This window comes from Oenanthe melanoleuca, chromosome 1A (assembly GCF_029582105.1).
Source record: "Oenanthe melanoleuca isolate GR-GAL-2019-014 chromosome 1A, OMel1.0, whole genome shotgun sequence".
Lineage (NCBI taxonomy): Eukaryota > Metazoa > Chordata > Aves > Passeriformes > Muscicapidae > Oenanthe > Oenanthe melanoleuca.
This window is the reverse complement of record NC_079334.1, coordinates 9,654,443-9,663,171: the sequence shown is the minus strand read 5'-3', so window position 1 is coordinate 9,663,171 and position 8,729 is coordinate 9,654,443. Positions and strand designations below refer to the sequence as shown.

Here is an 8,729-nt window from a genome sequence, read left to right as displayed (position 1 = left end):
AGAGAGCAGGTGAGACAGACCGTGTGTCCTGGTTGGATTTTTATGGTCTGCCTGGGTCTTAGAGCCCTACATCCTGTGCCACATGAAGGGGAGTGGCACGTGTGCTGTAAGGACACCTGGCAGAACATGGTGAAAACGGGAAGAGACTTTGGAGACTCCACCTAGTCTTAGACCGTGCCCAGGTGTGCCAACAGGCACTGGTAGGTCTCAAGTGGAAGTGGCAGGCACCTGTAACTCCTGGAAGTCTCACTCCTGGAGCCTGTAAGCTCCCCGAGCAGGAGCAGAGGTGGGAGAGCTGCAGCACCCGATCCTTTGTGCGCGGTGCTCTGCTGACAGCTCTCCTACCGCCTCACTCACCAGCCAGCAGCTTTCCCAACCTCTCTCGGGCTGGCTTGTCCCCAGCGCTAATAGACACAAGGAAATCATGAAATAAACACAACCTCGTAAAATTAATTAATATTCAAACATGCTGTAAGTGTAATAAGAGGCTATAAAAGCGTCACATCTTGCTGATACTGATGCTGAATTTAAAAGATCTGAGGGAGTATCTTCTATTGCCAAAGCGAGAGAATTAATATTGGTGGCAAAAGCAGTTGCTCCGGGTTGAGTATGTATGCTGCATATCTCGGTTTTCCCCCTAACGCTTATATGACAAATTGCGTAATTAACTTAATATGCCTCTTTTATAACTCTCTTTCTGTGCACAACATTCTTCGTGGTCATTTTAATCGCAGCCGTAAATTCTGTTGCGAGCTGAAGAGAGTAAGGAGGTGTAATGAGCTTGGAGGACACCCGGGGGACCGCTCGCCCTGCCCCTCCAGCACAGATTTAGGAGCTTTCGGGGCTCCCCCGCCCTCCCCCGGCTGCCTGCGGGGCTCGGCGCAGCCCGGCCGCGCTGCCCGCATTCCCGGCCCGCGGCTCACGGCGCAGGCGGAGCGGGGGAGGACCAGGGTGGGGAAGGGGCTCGGGGAGGCGCTGAGGAGGAGCCGCCGCCGCCACTCGCTCCGGCCCCAGCGAGCCCGCAGGCGGCAGAGGAGCCCCGGCAGCCCGGTAAGGAGGGGAGCTCTCCGGGAGGGAGAAGGGAAGGGAGAGCGGGAGCCTCTTCTCGTGCCTGCATTGCTGGCGCGGCGCGCCCGCAGCTCCTGCGGCACGGCCGCGGCGGGGAGCGGCCGGGCCGCCCAGCGCGCCTGTGCCCCTCAGCTGAGGGGCGCCGGCGGCCGCGGAGGAAAGGGCGGCCTGCGGCGGGGGTTCACGGGCACACGGGGCCCGAGCGCTGCCGGGGCTGGCCCTCTCTCCCGGCCCGGCCGTGCCCGCGGCTCCCGCTGCAGAGCCCGCGGCGCTGAGCCGGCCGGCCCCGCTCCGCTCCCGGGCGGGCGCGCATCCTCCCCCGGTCCGCGCTCCGAGCAGCGGGGCAGGCGCTGCTGCTCCCGCCTTCTCCTCCCCCGGCCGGATACACACTGTCACACCCGGAGCGCCACCAGAGGTTTGTTAATTTTATTTGGGGTATTTTTTTATTTATTTTTTTTTTTCCTCTTTTCCTCCTTCTGTTCTTTGCCGGTAGTTGCTTGCGTGCTGGGGAAGGTGGGGGGCAGCGCTTTGGAAACAGGAATTGGTCGGAAAAGCGGCAGTTGAAGGTAACAACCCGCTGGGGCACGGCAGAGGGAAGCAAATTAAAGAAAAACCCAAAAGCACCCAAGAAGGTGGTGTGGGGGCGAGGGAGAGGGGCAGGCGGCGCTGGAGAGGGAGGATGCCCGGGAGGGCCGGGCCGGGCAGGTACCGTGGGGCCGGGAGCGGCCGGTTCGGGCCCCTGGCACCGGGCCGGGCACCGGGGCTCTGCCGTGGGCGAGCTGGAGCCGGGCTGCGACCCGTGAGCGAGGGGAGGATGTGGCGAGCGGCTCCCGCCCTGCCTCGCCGCAGGGTTGGCTCCGGCTGGGGGTACATCGTCAGTGCGATGCTGTTAAAAATAAAGGGAGATCTAATCTGATTTCGGGGGAGGGTTGCCTTTTTTTAATAGAAGTGTAGTATTAGACAGCAGTAGAGTATTAATCATTTGAGGAAGGAGCCTTACTCAGAGCCTTGGTGCTGTTTTCTGTCTCTTGCTTGGGAAATGACTGGATATCCTTGCTGCCCCCCCACCCGCAGGGCACCACAAACGCAAATTTTGGTACAGGATCCTGTGAGGATATCCTCGGTTCTCTGGAAACTAGAGACATGTGACCTTGTCTTGTCTTATACAGTCCTTTTCAGTAATGTTGTTACTTGGAACAATTTGTTTTTATCTGTTTGCCTTGGAGCCTTTTAAGGGCATAGCTAGGGAAACAAATAACTAACGACAGATCAGTGTCTTGTGGGAGAAGCAGTGAAACTGAATGGGAGTTCACCCAGAAATGTTGCACTATAAATTCACTCAAAAGGCTAATTTTGAATCTTTATTTAGGCTGAGAGTTTGCTATCTCCGAAGATCATTATTAAGCTAAAAAAATGTGTTCCAAAGTTCCTATCAGCTCTAATCCTGGTTCATTTGAATTTGCATTAAAACAAGTGTGCGATTGAACTATTAGATGACCCCAGAAACATAAAAAAGTGCAAGGCCTTCCAGAAACTTTTGATACCAAAGCTCGTATTGTTTTGGCTTGTTAATTTAGAGTGTAACTTTCTGTGCGTGCTGGCATTCTGGGAACCTTCATCCCCACTTAAGAAGTTGGTGGCACAGAGATCTCCTGCTGGAGTTTGTTTTGATTTGCACTGCCATATCAAAAGCATCATTGTTTCCTGCGTACCTGTAATGTTCTTGACTGGAAAAGTGCGAGTTCTGTTCGTTCTGAGTTAAGTACTTGTCTTCTCTTTGAAGGAACTACACAGTTTAAAAATTGCACTGATACTGCTTTAGGGAAGTTGTAAAATCCCTGCTGCACGGTAGTGCTTTAGCCTCTAGATCTATTGTGTTGTTCTGACAACTTGTTTCTGCATAACTATAGTGTTTTAAAACATTTCCTCTGTGTTTTGGGGTGTTTGTTTAAGTTAAAGTCACCGTAAATTTCAGTGCATAGGTGATGAGAATTGGGGATGAGAAAATTGAGGGAGGTGGGGATGTATTCACTCAAAGGTATCTGAATTAAACATGAAGCAATAGCAGATTTAGGCCAGCCTTCTGCTATATTTAGAGTATGTTTGAGGATGCATCTGATATTGCAACAAAGCTGCAAATTCTTCAGCTCTTCCAATTTAGGATTCAAGTCTAATCCCTGACAAGGCATGTTTAAATTAGTGGTGGGGAAATGTAGTTTTAAAACATCTTGAAGACCATGTGAGAAAAGGCTGAGTAAATAGAGCCCATAGCATGTCAGCTGGGAAAAAATTATCTAGAGATCAGCTAGAAAAATAGTAGGAAATGGCCTCTTAACAGAGGCACAAAGTTTGTGGCTCTGTTACAGGAGGCAGCTTTGACTGGTAAGTTTCTTGTAGCTTCCCCAAAGTCAATTCAGACAAAGCTGAGTCTTGGGGAGGTAGGTGATTTGGGAAGGTGTGGGAGTGCTGGCAGGGAGAGCATGGATGATGACAGGGCAGAAGGATTGTGACAGGGACTGTTGGCAGTAGGACCAAAGGCACAGAAATTGTCATTTGTCTGCCTGGTGCAGTAGAGAACACAAGTGGTCGTTGTCTTCAGAAATCTTCTGGATACTGATGATTTCAAGTCCAGTGGCAGAGTGTAGATCCTTGCTCCAGAGGAGCAGCCTGTAGAATTAGACTGTTATTGGAAAAAACCCCTTTTTTTTCCCCCCATAGAAAGCTCCTAGTTCTGAAGAGTTTGCCAGGTTTTCCCACTCTAGCAAGTTATTTTGACCTATTCTAGGGCCAGATCACGTGAACAACTCACTGGGGTAGAGAAAACTGTACTGATGAGTACTTGACTCATCTAGGGACAGTTGCTTATTGTGCTATGATTTTTGGTATTGCTGTGTTTGGAAGAAAATATTGGGAATAATGCAGCTGCAGGGGATAATGTTAGCATTGTCCTATAGTTGCATTATTTCACATTATCACTATGAAAAATTAGAGCATTCTGTTTCCCTAAGGGTCTGGAGTCCACAAAGGAGGCTTAAGAAATGGAAGTTTGAGTGTTGTCCAGCGAGATTAAACTTATCTAAATTACTTGGAATAGGTCATGGAAAGAGTCAGGCATCACCAGATGTGTCTGGAAATAAGGATAATCTGAAGCACATTCACTTCCCTGGCTCAGGCAGCTATTTCACCAAGGCAGTCATGGTTTGGAGCTCTTCACCTGTGCCCATGTGGAGCTGTGCTGGCACTGCCCAAACCTTGCTCCCTGAATGTGGGCTCCTGCCTGGCCAGGGGGTCAGCCTGCCATCCTGCTGCACCTCTGGCTGTGCATCCCTGACCTCCTGCTTGGGATAGGACTCTTGCTCCTGGCCAAATGCAGATCTGCTCTCACTGTTGCTTTTGGCCTGGTTTTCAGCTGGATGAGCTCCTGGGTCTGACCCAACACCTGAGTAAAACATGCTGAGGAATCAGGAATCGGCAGGGATGGTGCACTTGGTCTCCCCTTCTCTCAACAGGGGACCTTCAGCCTCAGGAGCGCTCTATTGGTGCTGTGCTGGTGCTTCTGCACAGCCTCCAGATGTGATTTGGCTCCTATGTGGCCAGTTTGGAGAGGGAGGAGAAGTGTCTGCCTGTCACCAGTCACCTGTGTAGACATACCCTTCAAGGGTTTGATGAACTGAGCCAAAGAGGAAACTTCATGTCCTTCAAGGTAGAACTACAGCAGATGTTTTTTCTTTTATTGCAGTCCTTTTCCATTCAGTTTTTGAATGGTAAGCCTCTATTTCCCATTTTTAATGCCATCTGAGGCAGACATTTTGTCAGTGGCGTTTTTTGTATTATTTTTAATTCTTATTTTCATAGTACTTTAAGGCTTTCTTTGGAAAATGGAGCTGTCTTTGAGTGACATGCAGCATTAAAATTACAGCCAGCTAGGTCTTTACATAGTGAAATAATAACAGTAGGCATGTAATTAATGTTCTGTTGATAATTACTGAAAACCCTTTCTCCCTCAAATCTGTGGCTACATTTGTTTTTAAAGCATGAGGCATATTGAAGGTTTGGCAAAAATACCTGTAATTCAGTTATAATTGTGTTCTGTTCTAAGCTTGTATTAGCTGTGTTTTGCAAGAGTTGCTTGAATGTGTTTCTCTTTGTGTTTACCTCTGCTTAGGCAGTTTCAAGTGGCTGGGAATTGCATGGGGCTCTGTTCTTCCACCCATGCTCACAGAAAAAGCTATCTTGTGCCTCAAAAATATGCTGTTGTATTTGACTCCAAAGTTTTTTCCTTCCCAATTAATTTTTCTCTTTCCACAGTGTAATTGTGCTGCAGCTGTGCCCATAAAATATGGTTATACTAGGTTTTTCCTCATACTTCAATTAATTTTTAACTTTCTATACCAGTATCCATCTTCTATATCTGCTTTGAGTAGCAGGTGGCTGTCTTGTGAGGTTAACAGAAAAAAATATGAAACTTGGTGGCTGATTAATGCATTCAAGAGTGGCAGGACTGGTCTCAAGCCTGGATGCTTGCAGTGTAATTTCTGAACCCATCTTTCAGCCTTGCCTTTGTCCAAGCCCAGATCCGTGTTTTATTGTGTCCAAAGGTAAGAGGCAATTTTACCATGGAGTGTTCTCTGGAAACAAATAGGTTTCTCTTCCAGTTTTGAATGGCTTCTGTTTACTTTTTTAGCAAACTCAATTTTCAGTACTGTTTCTACAGTGCTGTATAAAATTTGGGCTGGCTGGACTGACAACTCCTTTTTTATTTGTTTGTTTTCTGTTTTACCTTCCTAAAAGAAGCCATAAACCTAATTGTTTGAAGGAAAGAAAGGTTCCCTGATTTAATGTAAAGAAGGAGGGTTTATTTTGCTGTAGATTATTCAAGAAGGCCTTTTCTTACTTGGGGGCTGCTGAATATAATTGCACTGTAGTGTTAAAATTCTCTCTAGAATATTCCTTTAGAAACTACTTTGATACTGTGGGTAAAATTATGAAAATGTTAGTTGACTGCAATTTTGTAAACAGTGCAATGGATAAACAACAAGAAAAAGGTTCTTAAAAGCTATGAAGTTGTATTGTATGAAGAAATGTAAAGCAAGAATAAGTGTTATGTTAATTTTGAGCCAATCACTCCTGCTTCTTAGGAAAATCTGAAAAATGGAGATGCTGCGTAGGAAAAGCACCAGGCCTTTTCAGGAGTGTAGTTCCTGCCCTGCACTTTAGTAAATGGTGAAAGAGAGATTCCTAATTTACTCACAAAATGTGTGGGTATTAGCAGAGCAGTGTTCTGAAAGGTTCTTTGGAATGAGTGTACTGTGGAGTTAATGGCTGAGGTGGTTACAGGTGGCTCTGACAGTAGCCAGAGGTGGCACCATGTAGTGATTCATTGGCAGAATAAGAAATTGTCTGAGTCATCTTTTTAGGTGTGCAGTGACAGCTCAGAGGAGAGTTCCAGCTGACTGGAGCTGGTGCTGTGCTCCAGCTGAGGCAGCGTGCCCAAAATGCCGGTGTGACGCTCGCGCTGTCTCTTTGTCATTAGTGGGTCCTTGTTCCCCGAGCATAAATAGCAGTAACTTGGAGAAGGTCGTGTCTGTAGCAATCAACATTGCTTTGAACAAACACACAACACTCATTGGAAATATATTTTTTGGTCACTGCTGTCATTTACACATGAAATAATGGGTTTTTTTGCCCACTTCTCTGTTTTGAGATGTAATGTGAATAGCTGTGCTTCCATTGCAGTGTTGCTCTATGATTAATTGACATGAAGTTATTCACCATTTGTCAAAGTTTGGCTGTGCAGGGTTGCAGCATCTGAGATGTCTCCTTCATCACTAGGGCCTTCAGAAAGAGTGCTGGTGCTTTGAGCAGAGCCCTGGCCTGTGGGCAGGTGTGTATGCTGGGGTTCAGCACGGGAGCATGCTGTGGTGCTCTCTCTTAGGTACCATCCTCCGCTGTGGTCAGAAGAAAAGTGGTCATGATCTGTGGTGAGTGACTGCCAAACCCCAGAGTTCTGCCCACTCTGGTCCTGGCTGGGACCAGTGAACAAGGGTTGAGTTTGTGTCTCCTGTCAGGTGGGTGTCCAGCTGCTCAGCCTAGAGTGACAAGCCTAGGCTTGTGTTCAGCTGGGCTTCTACAGAGAGGCAAAAGCAGTTTGGAGGTGGGATGAAGAACATGAGTGAGTTATGCCTGTCCTTTCCTGCCTTTGTGGCAACCAGTGAGATCAGCTGCTGAGTAAGGAAAGAAAAGGAAAGGAGCCACTTCTTCTGCCAGTAGCCTGTGGAGCTTCCAGGATGGTGTAGCCAGGGACTGCCACAAATCTTTTCTAAACCATCTGCTTTTACCACCTGTCACTGCTTATTCATTAACACGTGGTCTTGTTGGACATAAATATTAAAAATCTTTCTTTGTAAAAATTGTAAAAATGAATAGGTTTCTTCTGCAGTCCCATACTTGAGCTGTGGGTATACAGTGAAGGAGTTTCAGAAGTGCTCTGTTGTGAGGGTGAGTGGGGGGAAAGATAAAAGGACTTGCCTCCCTGACAGAAAGCACTTTCTGATGTAGTACATGCTCACAGAGCTCTTTTATTTTTGTTATCTGTTGGTCTGAAATGCATGGCATGATTCTGTTTAAACTTAATTTTAAGGGCAATTTTGAGAGTGAAATTTTATTACAAAAGGAGCCCTTAGCAAAACTATTGCATATACTGACATCAGCTTATTCATTGCTTCTAGCTTTAAGTCAAGGGGAACATTGCAGTCCAGGACTGCTTCTTGATTTCCTTTGGCTATTGAATTAAATGTCATTGCTGTAAAGGACTCAACTGCTTTGTTGGACAAAAAATTGTTGGAGAGGCTGAGGCTATTGGTCCCCAGGCCCTTGATAAGACACCCAAACTCATGTGAAATGTATTCACATTCCTAAATTGAATGTGGCAGACAGAATTACACCCTTAGTTAACCCTCAGCTCATATAACTGCATCCTTGCTGCTCTGCTTATGATCCTGCAGTCTGAACAGAAACAAGCTGCTTGCTTTTGTGAGAAAAGATCTGTTTGTGCAGCCTCACAGCCTCAGAGCTCTGATAGCCATGCAGCGTGTGCAGTAGATTCTTCTTTATTCCTGTGACTGCAGCTAGAACTTCTCAGCCTTGCTCTTTACATGCCCTGTGATGCTTTCTCCAGTAATGTACATTATTGCTTTGATGTCGTCCTGCTTCTACTTCCCTGTGGAGCCCTCCTGCAGGAAGAAGTGAAATCCCAGGTCAAGATGTTAGAGACGTTGAATGACACTGGTTTCTACCAGTAACCTCCTTTGAGTCCTCATTGCTGCTTTCTTCATTAGATATTCCAGAGCAATACGTTCCTAGTACGGAACAAAATGTTAGTGGTCCCCTCTGCACTTCTTTGAGCTTTTCTTTGCATCTGAAATATAGTTGATGACACTTGCAGAGAGGAGAGGGTGAGGAGCCCAGGGGTTACCAGGGTGTTTATGCCATGCTCTGCTGTGTGTAGCAAAGTAACCATCAAATCTTGCATCTAGATGCTGTACTTAAACCTGCCAGCTCAGTGAAAAACATTTGTGGTTCTGCAGATAACCAATAACATTTGCCATTAAACTGTCTCACTGTGGTTTTAATTTTTCTTTCTTCTTACATTTATGTTCATT

General features: G+C 46.8%; 1 protein-coding gene across 3 annotated transcripts in view; it reads left to right on the top strand.

Annotated features, from left to right (window-relative positions):
• Positions 1-588: 588 nt before the first annotated feature.
• The window catches only part of FAR2 (fatty acyl-CoA reductase 2), a 119,917-nt gene continuing 111,776 nt past the window's right edge, over positions 589-8,729 (top strand). Inside the window, exon 1 of one of the 3 annotated variants that reach the window (XM_056516416.1) lies at positions 589-1,050. The gene's annotated coding sequence lies outside the window, so the exon portion shown is untranslated. Of the gene's footprint in view, positions 1,051-1,232; positions 1,484-1,573; positions 1,635-8,729 lie in introns of those variants that run through there. The other 2 variants (XM_056516415.1, XM_056516417.1) reach the window with 2 other exon arrangements.